The sequence below is a fragment of the Zonotrichia albicollis genome, chromosome 13, assembly GCF_047830755.1.
Source record: "Zonotrichia albicollis isolate bZonAlb1 chromosome 13, bZonAlb1.hap1, whole genome shotgun sequence".
Taxonomy (NCBI): Eukaryota; Metazoa; Chordata; class Aves; order Passeriformes; family Passerellidae; genus Zonotrichia; species Zonotrichia albicollis.
In genome coordinates this window covers 213854-230946 of record NC_133831.1, presented here as the reverse complement: position 1 = coordinate 230946, position 17093 = coordinate 213854, and the positions used below count along the sequence as shown (strand labels likewise).

Genomic DNA, 17093 nt, shown 5'->3' with positions numbered 1-17093 from the left:
GCCTTTCTCTAACCCAGGTGCCAGCCCTAATAAAGGCCACAGCCTTGGAATCAGGATGAAGCTGGAGCCTGAGGGAGCCAGGCACACTCAGGAGAGGGCAAGTAGCTGACTGGCTGGGATTTGGCCCACATAACTCTGGACTCATTCTTTGGTTTTGGTTTTCTTTATTGTAGCTGACCGAGAGGCTCACAGGCCATCACGAGGCTCTCTGAAGCAGACTCATTTCAGGTGCAACGTGGATTCCCATCACCGATCATCCCAAAGATAAGTTGGGAGCCACGGCCTGGAGATGGGGGCGTAGCAGGTTGGGAGTTCTTGGGACAGATTTAAAAATTAGCGGAGGGAAAAGCAAACTTCTCCAAGGGCCTCTTAGGACAGCTAAAGGGAGAGGCTCTACTTTTGATGGCAGCTTTCAGGCGGGCAGTGCAGAACAGCTCTGGTTTGTGTCGTGGTTTCCGGTGTGCCGTGTTCCCTAGTGTGTCTTTGGGGTCCCTTTTGCCTTCTTCCCTCGAGGCCCTCACCACAAGCATGATGTGTGGTGTTTGATGTCCCCCTGTTTGTCACGTTCTGTGTCACAGGTGTCTGCACACATATGGGTGCCGGAGCTGTTCTGCCCTGCCGCATGGCCAGCTGCAATGGGACAAGTCCTGGGGCCTTGCAGTTTGTGGGGTGTCACTGGACTCTAGATGATATTTCTAGATAGACACAAGACGTTTGGAGCTGTGAAGTCATCCTGCAGCCCTTTTACTTTTGTCCTGACTTTCAGATGAAGAGGATAAAATCCATGGCAAAATCCATCCATCCACCCATGCCGGGTGAGGAGGTTCCCCAGAGCAGGTCAGTCACTGTTTGTCTCTGCAGGGGGAGTTTAAAGTGTGACTCTGTTACAGCGCTGTTCTTCTTTTTAGGAAGTAAAGCTGGATATCAGCAGGCAAGGTGAGCAGTGAGTAGCTTACAGAGGCAGTTGTTATTGCTCAAGTCTCTCTGCTGCAACTCTGAGCATCTGTTCCTATTTTTGCACCAGGCATTCTTGGGACAATGGTGAGTAGCAGAATGGTTGGGTTTTGGCCAGCGTGCTGCTGAGGTCATGCATTGATATTTGGTTTTCTTTAATATAGCTGGCTAAGAAACACCAGGAGATTGTTGAACAGCAGTGCCAGCAGGACCTTCCCAGATGTAGAGGCCACCATCTTTTGTACATGACATGGGCCTGCATCCTGAGATGTCTGAGAGATAAGTAGAGGGCTAAGTCCCACAGAGGGGTGAGAGCGGGGTGCTGGTTTGGGAATTACTGGGAGGGGTTTTTGAGTCCAGTTTGGTGGTGGGGGGTGTCCATGAAGTGGCCCCTTAGGCCCCATGAAAGCCAAGTCTCACTTTTGATCTCAGTGCTGAGGTGTTCAGGGCAGAGCAGTCCCGGTGTGTCTGGTGTCACTTGTCTGCTGTGCATTATGTGTTGTTTGTGTATCTCCTGTCTTTTACCTTAGCACATTGAGGGGCCTGTCAGAAACCTTGGCATCATTGTTAGCATCTGTGATCTCTGCATTCCTTGGCCTGGCACCCCGGCCAGAGATGTGATTCTGATACCTGTCTGAGCTCCCGAGTCCAAAGTTCTCTCTTCAGAAGCATCCTGTCAGATGTCTTTTCAGGTCTTGTTCTGAGCTGTACGGACAGCTATGCCTCACCTGGATCCATTATGGTGGATTAGGAGTTCTACTAGTATGAGGTTAGCTAGAGGATTCTGACTGTAGGATTCCTGGGCATTCATCTTTGCTGTTCTTGGGATGAATCATCCAGTTTAGCATCTTCTTCCTCCAGGTTCTCTGAGCCTCATGAGCTCACCATCAGTCTCACCTTGGTCATCACCTTTTGACTTCTCTCTGTCCTTGTAGCCATTTTCCTTGCCTAGAGGTTTCTGTCTGTGTTGTGTCCCCATTGTCCTGTCTGTCCTGTGTCACGGGTGTCAGCACACATTTGTGCCGGGCCTGCTCTGCCCTGCCGCATAGCCTGGTGCGATAGGAGAGGGCCCGGGGACTTGGAATGTGTAATGTGGGGTGTAGTTGGACTCCAGATGGGATTTGTAGATGGGCACGGGATATCTGGAGCTCTTCAGTTATCATGCAACAGTGTGACTCTTGTCCTAACTTTTTTTCAGATTCAGATGAATTAAATCTGGGCCAGAGGGCCCCATCCCGTGTGAGGGGATTCTCCCGAGCAGGTGAGGCCCCATTTGTCTGTGCAGCAGAAGTGTACATGGTGACTCTGTTAGAGCTCTGTTCTTTTGTCGTTCTTTTTAGGAAGTCAATCTGGATACCAGCAGTCAAGGTGAGCCGTGGAGAGAAGTGGTTGTTATTGCTCAGCTCTCAAGGAGAAGAATTATTTCAGCAGATTGATCATGTCACAAGAGGTATCTGCCCACTGTCAGGGATGGTGTTTGAGATTGAGGCTTCAGGTGAGTTGAGGATTGTGAGTGGGAGAGGGAGGGTGAGCAGGTATCCAGTTAGGAGTTCTTGGGAGGGGGTTTGAAGGCAGCAGGGTGAGAAAGGGTGTTTATTTGTTTGAGCCCCCCCCCCCCCCCACAAGGCTTCTAGCAGAGGCATTCCCATGTCTTACAGTACACAGAGCCATCCACTGCACTCACAGGAATGCCATTTAACTTTGCCTTTCTCTAACCCAGGTGCCAGCCCTAATAAAGGCCACAGCCTTGGAATCAGGATGAAGCTGGAGCCTGAGGGAGCCAGGCACACTCAGGAGAGGGCAAGTAGCTGACTGGCTGGGATTTGGCCTGCATAACTCTGGACTCATTCTTTGGTTTTGGTTTTCTTTATTGTAGCTGACCGAGAGGCTCACAGGCCATCACGAGGCTCTCTGAAGCAGACTCATTTCAGGTGCAACGTGGATTCCCGTCACCGATCATCCAAAAGATAAGTTGGGAGCCACGGCCTGGAGATGGGGGCGTAGCAGATTTGGAGTTCTTGGGACAGATTTAAAAATTAGCGGAGGGAAAAGCAAACTTGTCCAAGGGCCTCTTAGGACAGCTAAAGGGAGAGGCTCTACTTTTGATGGCAGCTTTCAGGCGGGCAGTGCAGAACAGCTCTGGTTTGTGTCGTGGTTTCCAGTGTGCCGTGTTCCCTAGTGTGTCTTTGGGGTCCCTTTTGCCTTCTTCCCTCGAGGCCCTCACCACAAGCATGATGTGTGGTGTTTGATGTCCCCCTGTTTGTCACGTTCTGTGTCACAGGTGTCTGCACACATATGGGTGCCGGAGCTGTTCTGCCCTGCCGCATGGCCAGCTGCAATGGGACAAGCCCTGGGGAGTGTAAATTTGTAATGGGGGCTGTACTTGGGCTCTAGATGCTATTCCTAGATGGACCTAAGGTGTTTGCAGCTTGTGAGTTATCCTGGTGGTGTTTGACACATGTTCTAACTTTCTTTCAGGTGCAGATGCATTGCATCCATGGCAGAGGGTCAGAGTTAGCAGGTGCCGGGCCTTCCTAGGAGCAGGGTGAGTAGCAGACTGGTGGGGTTTTGGCCGATGGGGTGCCAAGATCAGGCACTGATGTTTGGTTCTCTTTAATCTAGCTGTCTGAGAGACACCAGCCCGGTGACAGCAGGACCTTCCCAGCTGACGAGGTGGCCTTTCTTTGCACCTGGCACGGACCGGCATCCCCAGATGTCTGAGAGATAAGTAGAGGGCTATGACCCACAGAGGGGATGAAGGCAGGGTGCTGGTTTGGGACTTACTGGGAGGGGTTTTTGAGTCCAATTTGGAGGTGGGGGGTGTCCATGAAGTGGCCCCTTAGGCCCCATGAAAGCCAAGTCTCACCTTTGATCACAGTGCTGAGGTGTTCAGGGCAGAGCAGTCCCGGTGTGTCTGGTGTCACTTGTCTGCTGTGCATTATGTGTTGTTTGTGTATCTCCTGTCTTTTACCTTAGCACATTGAGGGGCCTGTCAGAAACCTTGGCATCATTGTTAGCATCTGTGATCTCTGCATTCCTTGGCCTGGCACCCCGGCCAGAGATGTGATTCTGATACCTGTCTGAGCTCCCGAGTCCAAAGTTCTCTCTTCAGAAGCATCCTGTCAGATGTCTTTTCAGGTCTTGTTCTGAGCTGTACGGACAGCTATGCCTCACCTGGATCCATTATGGTGGATTAGGAGTTCTACTAGTATGAGGTTAGCTAGAGGATTCTGACTGTAGGATTCCTGGGCATTCATCTTTGCTGTTCTTGGGATGAATCATCCAGTTTAGCATCTTCTTCCTCCAGGTTCTCTGAGCCTCATGAGCTCACCATCAGTCTCACCTTGGTCATCACCTTTTGACTTCTCTCTGTCCTTGTAGCCATTTTCCTTGCCTAGAGGTTTCTGTCTGTGTTGTGTCCCCATTGTCCTGTCTGTCCTGTGTCACGGGTGTCAGCACACATTTGTGCCGGGCCTGCTCTGCCCTGCCGCATAGCCTGGTGCGATAGGAGAGGGCCCGGGGACTTGGAATGTGTAATGTGGGGTGTAGTTGGACTCCAGATGGGATTTGTAGATGGGCACGGGATATCTGGAGCTCTTCAGTTATCATGCAACAGTGTGACTCTTGTCCTAACTTTTTTTCAGATTCAGATGAATTAAATCTGGGCCAGAGGGCCCCATCCCGTGTGAGGGGATTCTCCCGAGCAGGTGAGGCCCCATTTGTCTGTGCAGCAGAAGTGTACATGGTGACTCTGTTAGAGCTCTGTTCTTTTGTCGTTCTTTTTAGGAAGTCAATCTGGATACCAGCAGTCAAGGTGAGCCGTGGAGAGAAGTGGTTGTTATTGCTCAGCTCTCAAGGAGAAGAATTATTTCAGCAGATTGATCATGTCACAAGAGGTATCTGCCCACTGTCAGGGATGGTGTTTGAGATTGAGGCTTCAGGTGAGTTGAGGATTGTGAGTGGGAGAGGGAGGGTGAGCAGGTATCCAGTTAGGAGTTCTTGGGAGGGGGTTTGAAGGCAGCAGGGTGAGAAAGGGTGTTTATTTGTTTGAGCCCCCCCCCCCCCCCCCCCACAAGGCTTCTAGCAGAGGCATTCCCATGTCTTACAGTACACAGAGCCATCCACTGCACTCACAGGAATGCCATTTAACTTTGCCTTTCTCTAACCCAGGTGCCAGCCCTAATAAAGGCCACAGCCTTGGAATCAGGATGAAGCTGGAGCCTGAGGGAGCCAGGCACACTCAGGAGAGGGCAAGTAGCTGACTGGCTGGGATTTGGCCTGCATAACTCTGGACTCATTCTTTGGTTTTGGTTTTCTTTATTGTAGCTGACCGAGAGGCTCACAGGCCATCATGAGGCTCTCTGAAGCAGACTCATTTCAGGTGCAACGTGGATTCCCATCACCGATCATCCAAAAGATAAGTTGGGAGCCACGGCCTGGAGATGGGGGCGTAGCAGATTTGGAGTTCTTGGGACAGATTTAAAAATTAGCGGAGGGAAAAGCAAACTTGTCCAAGGGCCTCTTAGGACAGCTAAAGGGAGAGGCTCTACTTTTGATGGCAGCTTTCAGGCGGGCAGTGCAGAACAGCTCTGGTTTGTGTCGTGGTTTCCAGTGTGCCGTGTTCCCTAGTGTGTCTTTGGGGTCCCTTTTGCCTTCTTCCCTCGAGGCCCTCACCACAAGCATGATGTGTGGTGTTTGATGTCCCCCTGTTTGTCACGTTCTGTGTCACAGGTGTCTGCACACATATGGGTGCCGGAGCTGTTCTGCCCTGCCGCATGGCCAGCTGCAATGGGACAAGCCCTGGGGAGTGTAAATTTGTAATGGGGGCTGTACTTGGGCTCTAGATGCTATTCCTAGATGGACCTAAGGTGTTTGCAGCTTGTGAGTTATCCTGGTGGTGTTTGACACATGTTCTAACTTTCTTTCAGGTGCAGATGCATTGCATCCATGGCAGAGGGTCAGAGTTAGCAGGTGCCGGGCCTTCCTAGGAGCAGGGTGAGTAGCAGACTGGTGGGGTTTTGGCCGATGGGGTGCCAAGATCAGGCACTGATGTTTGGTTCTCTTTAATCTAGCTGTCTGAGAGACACCAGCCCGGTGACAGCAGGACCTTCCCAGCTGACGAGGTGGCCTTTCTTTGCACCTGGCACGGACCGGCATCCCCAGATGTCTGAGAGATAAGTAGAGGGCTATGACCCACAGAGGGGATGAAGGCAGGGTGCTGGTTTGGGACTTACTGGGAGGGGTTTTTGAGTCCAATTTGGAGGTGGGGGGTGTCCATGAAGTGGCCCCTTAGGCCCCATGAAAGCCAAGTCTCACCTTTGATCACAGTGCTGAGGTGTTCAGGGCAGAGCAGTCCCGGTGTGTCTGGTGTCACTTGTCTGCTGTGCATTATGTGTTGTTTGTGTATCTCCTGTCTTTTACCTTAGCACATTGAGGGGCCTGTCAGAAACCTTGGCATCATTGTTAGCATCTGTGATCTCTGCATTCCTTGGCCTGGCACCCAGGCCATAGAACTTTTGACTCGGGAGCTCAGACAGGCATCAGACTCTCTTCTCTCTTTGGAAGCATCCAGTCAGATGTCTTGTCAGGTCTTGTTCTGAGCTGTACAGACAGCTGTGCCCCACCTGCATCCATTATGGTGGATTAGGGCTTGAAAGAATGTGAGGGCAGGCAGAGGATTCTGACCATAGGATTCCTAGGCATCCATCTTTACTGTTCTTGGAATCAATCATTCAGTTAGCATCTTCTTCCTGCAGTGTTCTCTGCGCCTCCTCAGCTCACCGTCAGTTTGAACTCAGTCATCTCCTTTTGCGTTTTCTCAGTCCTTGCAGCCATTTTCCTTGCCAAGAGATTTCTGTTCCTGTTGTGTCCCCGTTGTGTGTCCTGTCCTGTCTGTCCTGTGTCATGGGTGTCAGCACACATTTGTGCCGGGGCTGCTCTGCCCTGCCGCATAGCCTGGTGCGATAGGAGAGGGCCCGGGGACTTGGAATGTGTAATGTGGGGTGTAGTTGGACTCTAGGTGGGATTTGTAGATGGACACAGGACATCTGGAGCTCTTAAGTTGTCCTGCAACAGTGTGACTCTTGTCCTAACGTTTTTTTCAGATTCAGATGAATTAAATCTGGGCCAGAGGGCCCCATCCCGGGTGAGGGGATTCCCCCGAGCAGGTGAGGCCCCATTTGTCTGTGCAGCAGAAGTGTACATGGTAACTCTGTTAGAGCTCTGTTCTTTGTCTTTCTTTTTAGGAAGTCAATCTGGAAAGCAGCAGTCAAGGTGAGCCGTGGAGAGAAGTGGTTGTTATTGCTCAGCTCTGAAGCACATCAATTTTTCAGCAGCTTGGTCTTGTCACAAGAGGGATCTGCCCAGTGTCAAGGATGATGTTTGAGATTGAGGCTTCAGGTTAGTTGAGGATTGTGAGTGGGAGAGGGAGGGTGAGCAGGTATCCAGTTAGGAGTTCTTGGGAGGGGGTTTGCAGGCAGCAGGGTGAGAAAGGGTGTTTATTTGTTTATTTGAGCCCCCCCCCCCCCCCCAAGGCTTCTAGCAGAGGCATTCCTATGTCTTAGAGCACACAGAGTCATCCACTGCACTCACAGGAATGCCATTTAACTTTGCCTTTCTCTAAGCCAAGTGCCAGCCCTAATAAAGGCCACAGCCTTGGAATCAGGATGAAGCTGGAGCCTGAGGGAGCCAGGCACACTCAGGAGAGGGCAAGTAGGAATGCTGTGCCCCAAGCAGGGGTGCTTTGGTTTCTGCTGAGCAGGGCTTGCCCTATTCAAGGACTTTGCAGTGTCCCTTGGTACACCAGTGCAATGGTTTCTGCTGGGAAGGAAAGGATGAGCGTTGTAGACAGAGGCAACTAATGCACCTTAAACACCTTTGCTGTGTCTCTGTCCTTGTTTGAGAGGTGACCATCCACACCCTGCAAGGGGACGAGATTATTTCAATTTTATTTCTACTACAGGTTTTTTTGATCCATTAATGTATTTAAAACCACTTTTTTTATCGTGCCCTGCCGTACTGTCTGTTGCTGTCTCAACAATGGATGTATCTGTGAGAGGACATCACTCTCCTGGGCAGTGAGTGCTAGAGGACAAAGCCCTTAGTTTAGCATTGTTGGGACCAAACAAGGCAAGGAGTCATGGGTTTTCTTATTTTACTTCTTCCCCCATTTGTCATCCAGACTTCAAAATGAAGACCTGTAAATGCCTAGCTCTGTCTTGTGTTTAATGTGTTTTTATTTGTATTTATGTAACCGCAAAAAGCAGTGAAAGAAGAAATGTGACTGGATCTCACTATTACTGTGTGAGGGCTTATTTTAAAGGCTGGTGTATTTATGTTCTCTTTTTCCACTCCAAGCTTGACTTTTCCCCTCGTTTTTCCAGGTCTGCTGCATTGGGTGTCCCAAGGAGGGCTGGGTTCCTCAGCAGGGGTCTTAGGAGTTGGCGCTGATCCTGCTTTTTCTGAGGGTGTATCAAAGTGTGCTAGCAGAATGATAGTTTTCTGCACTGGAAAGCTTTCCCTCAATGCCATCAGTGCACGTACGTGTTTGAATTGTGGAACCAGACGGACTAAGGAAAGCCAAGGCCTGTAGCGGATTTCTGTTTGCTCTGTGTCTGTGAGAAGCGGGCTGTGTGCTGGACAGGGAGAGGCGCTGTTGGAGTGGCATCGGCGCCAGGTGTGAGTGTGAGGATGATGAGGGGCTCGGAGCAGCCCAGGTGTGAGTGTGAGGATGATGAGGGGCTCGGAGCAGCCCAGGTGTGAGTGTGAGGATGATGAGGGGCTCAGAGCAGCCCAGGTGTGAGTGTGAGGATGATGAGGGGCTCGGAGCAGCCCAGGTGTGAGTGTGAGGATGATGAGGGGCTCAGAGCAGCCCAGGTGTGAGTGTGAGGATGATGAGGGGCTCGGAGCAGCCCAGGTGTGAGCTGTGAGGATGATGAGGGGCTCGGAGCAGCCCAGGTGTGAGTGTGAGGATGATGAGGGGGTGGCTCTTGCCGGGGCGGTTTTAACGGGGGGAGAGTTTGCCTCTGTACATTTTTGCACGGAGCTGCTGAGTGGAGGGCTTTATGGGGCGCTCCCGGCGCTGTCTCACGGAAGGACTGCGAGAGCTTCTCCCAGGGTCGGCGGGAGCACCCGGATTCGCGCTTGGATACGTCCAAGCATCGCTTAAAGGAGGTGCCGAGGGACGAATCTTTGTGCCGGGGAGCAGCAGCCGAACAGGTGAGCCCGTGTGGGTTTGGAGCGGGGAATTTTGTCCTTCCCCTTTGCAATTTCATCTTGCCAGTCCCTCCCTGGTTCCTCAGGAACAAAAATAGAGTTTATGAGGACGAAAGGAATTCAATTTGAGGGAAACAAGTTCTCTTCCATTACTGGCTGTGTTTGAACTGGTAGGGGAGTCACCCTTTACCGGTGGTTTTAAGGGTATTGCTTGAAGGAAAACCAGAGTTTTCCAGGCTGTTAGGGGAATCCTGTGATCTATTTTAAGGGGAAAAGTATTGTTGTGGTGTTATGGAATTGATTTGAGAGTAGCCCCCCAATTTTTCATCACCCTAGGGTTGAAATGGAGGGGGCAGCCGTGGTGTCCCTCCTTTTCAAGGGTTTGAATGGAGGTGGAAATGGCCCTTTGCCATCAGTCGAAGGCTTTCATTTGAGGAGCGCCCCTTCTTTTGTGCTCTCGTAGGGGACGAACGTGAAGGGGAGAGGACACTTCTTTGCCCTTGTTGAAGGGAGGCGAGCCCCGCCTGCGGCGTCAGTTTCGGGGTTCGGTTGCGGGAAGCTGCAGCTGTGGCAGCGTTTGCAGGGCTGCAATGGGGCCGTGCCGCTGCATGGGAGGGCGCTTGTGGTGGCCGCGGCCCGGGCCGGAACGTTGCCGCTCGGGAGCGGCGCTGGCACGGCCCGGGGAGCTGCCGGGGCGCACGGGGGATTTGGCGCGGCCGGGCCGGCCAAGGGCGGCGGTGGCGGAGCCGCGCCGGTGCGAGCCGAGGGGACCCGCGCCGGGCCGGCCAAGGGCGGCAGAGGCGGCGTGGGCGCTGCTGCGGCGGCCCGGGCGGTGCCGGCCGCTCCGTCCGCTCCGGGCGCGGGGCTCGGGCGCCGCCGCCACCCCCGGGCCCGGTGCCGGCCCCGCCGGGCAGGGGCAGCGGGCGCGGCTCTCCGGGCCGGCGCCGGCCCCGCGTGCCGGAGGAGCCGCCGGAGGAGCCGGTCTCCTGGCGGGAGCCGCGCTCCGTCCGGGGCCGGCAGCGAGCGCGGGCTTCGGCTGCTCGCAGTGCTGGGGCGGTGCCGCGGTTCGGAGGCGCTTTTTCGGCATTGATTGCATCGCTGTGTTCGGTTTGCAGCGGGGGTACGCTAAGGGCTACGGTGTTCTTCCTGACTGCTGCGGTTCTCGGTGCCGGTGGGGATGATAAAGGTTCGTTTCGGATTGGGTTTCGGAGTCGGATATGGTTTTTTTTCCGGGGTATTATGTTTAGAAAGGCGCGCAATGGTTTTTACGGGTCGTAGCGCGAAGCAGCGGTTCGGATTTTAATTCTGTTGAGGTGGCTTTTATTGGCGTGAGCGGGTAGTGTTTGTTTCGGTGGGCTTTTGAGGTAGCGTCGTGTCGTTCATAGCAGCGGGTTTTTAATCTCGCGAATTGCATGTGTGTTTATCGTCTTCCAGGGCTTTTATTTATTTGGTTGGTTTGATTGTAGTGTATGTTTTATGGTTGCGGGTAATTTGGGAGACATTGTTTATGGTTACGTTTGTCTTTAGTCTTTGTGTTTGTTTCTAGGTGTTATTTTTATTTTGATAGCTTGAGACACTATGGGTTTATTCAGTTAGGTATAAATTTTTTGTTGAAAATGAAAGTTTATTCGGTTTTGGGGCTTTTTTTGTTGTTGTTCTTTGTTTTTGATTGTTTTTTTGTTGTTGTTCTTTCATGTATTTGATTGTTGTTCATCGGTTTCATTTTTGGGAATATGGGTATATATATGGTGGATCTTTTCAAGTAGTATTGAGTAGTTGTTTTCTTAGTTTTTAGTCCTTGAGATTTTTTCTATTTCGTTAAGTAGTTTGGTTGTTATTTTTACAGAGGATTGGTTATTCTTTGAGTTAGTGTAGAGGTAGAATTTTGTTTATTTTTTTTAGTAACCTTCAGAGTCAGTGGCACTGTTTGGAGTTTAGTAGGTTGGTTTGATTTCTTTTTTTAGTAGTTGTTGTAATTTGCTGTGCGTGTTTCTATAGGGTTTTCTTTTATCTTGGTTCCATTTTTCTGATGTGATGAGAATTTGTTATTGAAAAGAGTGTTTTTTGGTTTTTTGGCTGGCAGATTTTTGGCTGTTGGAGGTATCTTGATGTTTTTCGAAGATATTGGTGGGGATTCAATGCTCTTTGTATTGTAATTTTATTTAGGAATTGGATTTCTAATGTACAATTATAACTATAACTATATTTAAACAAAACAGATGTGTGGAAATGGGAATAAACCACTCTTGTTTTTACATATTTGGTCTTTTTTTAAAATTTTACTTGTAACATAAGTTATTATATATTACATATCTATAAATATACACAATACTCTAATTAAAAAGATAATATCTTATTGTAAGTAGAGAATATAAATATAGACACAACCCAACTCAAATATAAATATAGAAATGTGTTGCAAATATATGCAGGTATATATAAAATTTTAAAATAATTGTAAATATAAAATAACATCAATTGATACTATGCATAATACAAGTAATACTGTATATATCTTATTTAGCATATTATAGGAAATAGATATAAAAGAGATATATCAATTGATGTACTATACTTATAAAACAAATTATGTATATGATAATTATAAATATAGAAGTATTTTTCAAGTAGTTGAAAATAAAGGATGGTTTTGTTTTTCATTTGGCAAAAGCAGGGGTTTTAGTATAAAAATTATAAATACAAATAATATAAAGGTAGAAGTCTAAGTATATAAATATATCATAAATAGCTAAAGGTTAATATAAAAATTAAAAATAAAGGAAAAAACAAGGTTTAGCAGTAGATATGATACGTAATTTAAAAATAATTTATCTCTATTATTTGAACAGGATACAGATTATATATATTTTAAATATAATGCATCAATATAAACTAGAAATGTAAATGTGTATACAGTCATGCAAGCTGTAAATATAAAAATATTTCAGTATAGTTTAAAAGAAGGGTTTTCTGGTATTTATTTAGTTAGAATTGGATTATTTTTAAAATAATAAAAGTATTAGAGAAATGTAATTTTAAACTATAGAAGAACTACATAAGAACTATACAATTAATAGAGAAAGATATTTATAAAAACACAGAGAAATACATATAAACAATAGGAATAGACAGAATATATTATATAAATTACATGCTACATCAATATTCACTATAAATATGAGTGTGACTATAAATATGAAAAATAGAAATAAAACTTTTATTTAAACATGGCTTTAAATCAAGGGGGCTTGTTTGGCTCGTGCTGGATAAGAGGCAGGTTTTTGGCATTTATTTCAGAGCAGTTTTTGTCTGGGGTCGCCCCTGTTCTTTTTTGCCGCCTTCGCTGCCCGCAGCCCCGAGGCGCGCTGCGCCCCCGGCTGGGGCGGGCGGCAGTGCTGCCACCTTGTGGGCAGAGCGCGGTACTGCAGCCGTGCGCCGGCAGGCAGGCGAGAGGCCGCCATGTTGGGGGTGGCGTGTCGCGGGTGTCTCGGACTGGCTTGACCTTCTCAAAATGGCGGCCAAAAAGGCGGAGAAAATAGCACACCCCGGTGAGTCTGCCCCCCCTGTGGCCACAGAGCGGTACTGCACCCCCCGAGCCAGCGCCCTGCCTCTCGCCGCTGGGTGCCGGGGGCGGCGGAAGGACGCGGCTGCCGAGCGACGGAAGGGCGAGGGGCGGGAGCGAGCGGCATCGGAACAGGCCTGCAGCCCCCGGGACCGCGCCCGCCCCGCTCCAGGCGCTGGGAGCGACCGCGGGCCGGACAATCCCGGCGGGGCGGCCCCGGGCAGGCGGCGCAGGAGGCGGAGCGGGGCCGTGGCTCTCGCCGCCGTCGCTGCCGCCAGCTTTGGAAGGTCGGGCCGGGCGCCCGTCCCGTCCCGCCGGCTCCCGGTCTCTGTAAACTCCTCTGTGGCTTCGCAGGTCCGTGCTGGAGAGTGGGAGAAAGGGCCCTGCTGGTTGCCGTGTCCTCGGTGGGCAGCGAGCTCTGACCTTGGCCGGATGGGCTGCTGAGTAATGGAACAATGGGGATGCGCTTTTATGTATTTAGTGACCTTTACAGATTTCTCCCCCTGCTTCAGGTGAGCGTGCATCATTGCAGGCTTGGGATTGGGTGAAATGCGCTGAGGAAACCGGCTCTGGGGAGGGAAATCCTCTGTTAACATGTGCCTGTTCTTCTGTCAGACTCATCACAGCAGGACAGCGTGAAGACTGAAAGTGTAAGAAGATGTGAAGGGAAAGAGAGAATCTGACAGGAGCATCGAACGCACGAGTGCACGAATTTTGCTTTTGGCTTGGATTTAAACTCAGAAGTTGTAAGGAATTTGGGAAGGAGAAGGGACATTTCAGAAGGAGAAGGAGTTGTTGTTACAGTCCTGGCAAAATCTTTTGTTCAAGCTGATAAAAGAAGTTAGTTTAAATTTAAAAAAATTTAAAATGTGGGGTTTTTTTCCTTCACTATTATATTCATTGGTGGTATATGGTGTGTTATTTCTTGGTATTATTAACTCTGTGTAAATTGTTTTTTGAGTGAAGCTAACTTTCTGGATGGGTTTTCAGGTAGGAATGGATGGTATTTCAGGTAGGATTAATTTCAGTAGGTTTCTTTCATAGACTTCTCATAGGTATTACTGGGATTTTGGTATTGTTTACTGTATGTATAAACATACAGATTTGGTAGGGCCAGCTGGGCTGCTGGAGTTTTGGGTGTGAATTTATTAGATGGCTTTGGTTAAATACAGAATAATTATGTAAGTTAACAGCAAATGACCCAATTTATCCAGCTATGCTGCCTAACCACAAAGTTTTATGTCTTACCAGTTTTCTGTTCTTCTGCTCCAAGTAGCTGTTGCAAAAAAGAAAGCACTGTTATTTTTGTGAAGAGTTTTCTTCTATAACAAGCCCTTTACTCCCCTTGAATCTGAGTCAGAGAGGCCAAACAGCTGCAGCTGTTCTGAGGGCTTTTACACCTGGGAGGATTTGCCCCCTCCCTTTTCCTGGGTGCCATGGGAACGAGAGGCGGGCACCATCGGGGGTATATTAACCCCAGCCTTGGCTGAGGGGCTTCATTCCCTCTCTGGGACGTGCTGGGGTAGGAGTTCTCCTCTCATTTCAGTGAAGAGGCTCTTTCAGCTCATCTCAGCTTGTTTCCAGCAGGTGTTTCTGGGCATCTAAAGCAGCAGAGGCTTGGAAGAGACTGTGAAGAAAACAGCATGGAATACAGGGAGTATGTAGGTTCACAATTTTGGGTTTTGTGTTTAGGGGTGTTAAAGCACCTTTGTAATTTCTGGTTTTGTTCTTGGTTTGTTTTTTATGGTTTTCAGGAGGAGCACACCTTTCAGAAATTCCAGGTTGTGTCAAGCACAACTCTTTTTGCAGCAGATTCATCGTGTCTCAGGAGGGATCTGCCCAGTGTCAAGGATGATTTTTGAGACTGAGGCTTCAGGTGAGTGGAGGATTGTGAGTGGGAGAGGGAGGGTGAGCAGGTATCCAGTTAGGAGTTCTTGGGAGGGGGTTTGCAGGCAGCAGGGTGAGAAAGGGTGTTTATTTGTTTATTTGAGGCCCCCCCCCCCAAGGCTTCTAGCAGAGGCATTCCCATGTCTTAGAGCACACAGAGTCATCCAGTGCACTCACAGGAATGCCATTTAACTTTGCCTTTCTCTAACCCAGGTGCCAGCCCTAATAAAGGCCACAGCCTTGGAATCAGGATGAAGCTGGAGCCTGAGGGAGCCAGGCACACTCAGGAGAGGGCAAGTAGCTGACTGGCTGGGATTTGGCCCACATAACTCTGGACTCATTCTTTGGTTTTGGTTTTCTTTATTGTAGCTGACCGAGAGGCTCACAGGCCATCACGAGGCTCTCTGAAGCAGACTCATTTCAGGTGCAACGTGGATTCCCATCACCGATCATCCAGAAGATAAGTTGGGAGCCACGGCCTGGAGATGGGGGCGTAGCAGGTTGGGAGTTCTTGGGACAGATTTAAAAATTAGCGGAGGGAAAAGCAAACTTCTCCAAGGGCCTCTTAGGACAGCTAAAGGGAGAGGCTCTACTTTTGATGGCAGCTTTCAGGCGGGCAGTGCAGAACAGCTCTGGTTTGTGTCGTGGTTTCCGGTGTGCCGTGTTCCCTAGTGTGTCTTTGGGGTCCCTTTTGCCTTCTTCCCTCGAGGCCCTCACCACAAGCATGATGTGTGGTGTTTGATGTCCCCCTGTTTGTCACGTTCTGTGTCACAGGTGTCTGCACACATATGGGTGCCGGAGCTGTTCTGCCCTGCCGCATGGCCAGCTGCAATGGGACAAGTCCTGGGGCCTTGCAGTTTGTGGGGTGTCACTGGACTCTAGATGATATTTCTAGATAGACACAAGACGTTTGGAGCTGTGAAGTCATCCTGCAGCCCTTTTACTTTTGTCCTGACTTTCAGATGAAGAGGATAAAATCCATGGCAAAATCCATCCATCCACCCATGCCGGGTGAGGAGGTTCCCCAGAGCAGGTCAGTCACTGTTTGTCTCTGCAGGGGGAGTTTAAAGTGTGACTCTGTTACAGCGCTGTTCTTCTTTTTAGGAAGTAAAGCTGGATATCAGCAGGCAAGGTGAGCAGTGAGTAGCTTACAGAGGCAGTTGTTATTGCTCAAGTCTCTCTGCTGCAACTCTGAGCATCTGTTCCTATTTTTGCACCAGGCATTCTTGGGACAATGGTGAGTAGCAGAATGGTTGGGTTTTGGCCAGCGTGCTGCTGAGGTCATGCATTGATATTTGGTTTTCTTTAATATAGCTGGCTAAGAAACACCAGGAGATTGTTGAACAGCAGTGCCAGCAGGACCTTCCCAGATGTAGAGGCCACCATCTTTTGTACATGACATGGGCCTGCATCCTGAGATGTCTGAGAGATAAGTAGAGGGCTAAGTCCCACAGAGGGGTGAGAGCGGGGTGCTGGTTTGGGAATTACTGGGAGGGGTTTTTGAGTCCAGTTTGGTGGTGGGGGGTGTCCATGAAGTGGCCCCTTAGGCCCCATGAAAGCCAAGTCTCACTTTTGATCTCAGTGCTGAGGTGTTCAGGGCAGAGCAGTCCCGGTGTGTCTGGTGTCACTTGTCTGCTGTGCATTATGTGTTGTTTGTGTATCTCCTGTCTTTTACCTTAGCACATTGAGGGGCCTGTCAGAAACCTTGGCATCATTGTTAGCATCTGTGATCTCTGCATTCCTTGGCCTGGCACCCCGGCCAGAGATGTGATTCTGATACCTGTCTGAGCTCCCGAGTCCAAAGTTCTCTCTTCAGAAGCATCCTGTCAGATGTCTTTTCAGGTCTTGTTCTGAGCTGTACGGACAGCTATGCCTCACCTGGATCCATTATGGTGGATTAGGAGTTCTACTAGTATGAGGTTAGCTAGAGGATTCTGACTGTAGGATTCCTGGGCATTCATCTTTGCTGTTCTTGGGATGAATCATCCAGTTTAGCATCTTCTTCCTCCAGGTTCTCTGAGCCTCATGAGCTCACCATCAGTCTCACCTTGGTCATCACCTTTTGACTTCTCTCTGTCCTTGTAGCCATTTTCCTTGCCTAGAGGTTTCTGTCTGTGTTGTGTCCCCATTGTCCGTCCTGTCCTGTGTCACGGGTGTCAGCACACATTTGTGCCGGGCCTGCTCTGCCCTGCCGCATAGCCTGGTGCGATAGGAGAGGGCCCGGGGACTTGGAATGTGTAATGTGGGGTGTAGTTGGACTCCAGATGGGATTTGTAGATGGACACAGGACATCTGGAGCTCTTAAGTTGTCCTGCAACAGTGTGACTCTTGTCCTAACGTTTTTTTCAGATTCAGATGAATTAAATCTGGGCCAGAGGGCCCCATCCCGGGTGAGGGGATTCCCCCGAGCAGGTGAGGCCCCATTTGTCTGTGGAGCAGAAGTGTACATGGTGACTCTGTTAGAGCTCTGTTCTTT

General features: G+C 49.6%; 2 long non-coding RNA genes across 6 annotated transcripts in view; both read left to right on the top strand.

Annotated features, from left to right (window-relative positions):
- The window catches only part of LOC141730720 (uncharacterized), a 30336-nt gene that overhangs the window by 9444 nt on the left and 3799 nt on the right, over positions 1–17093 (top strand). For 2 of the 4 annotated variants that reach the window (XR_012582353.1, XR_012582350.1), the window contains exons 4-10: positions 18–2215; positions 2295–3499; positions 3577–4661; positions 4741–5949; positions 6027–7121; positions 7200–7353; positions 14831–17029. This is a non-coding gene — a long non-coding RNA (uncharacterized LOC141730720). The remainder of the gene's footprint in view (positions 1–17; positions 2216–2294; positions 3500–3576; positions 4662–4740; positions 5950–6026; positions 7122–7199; positions 7354–14830; positions 17030–17093) is intronic. The other 2 variants (XR_012582352.1, XR_012582351.1) reach the window with 2 other exon arrangements.
- LOC141730783 (uncharacterized) lies at positions 11935–14748 on the top strand. Of its 2 annotated transcripts, none has more exons than XR_012582439.1 (3): positions 11935–13242; positions 13346–14387; positions 14485–14748. It is a non-coding gene; the product is annotated as an uncharacterized LOC141730783 (long non-coding RNA). The 2 variants fall into 2 exon arrangements; XR_012582438.1 differs by having other exon boundaries at positions 13346–14391.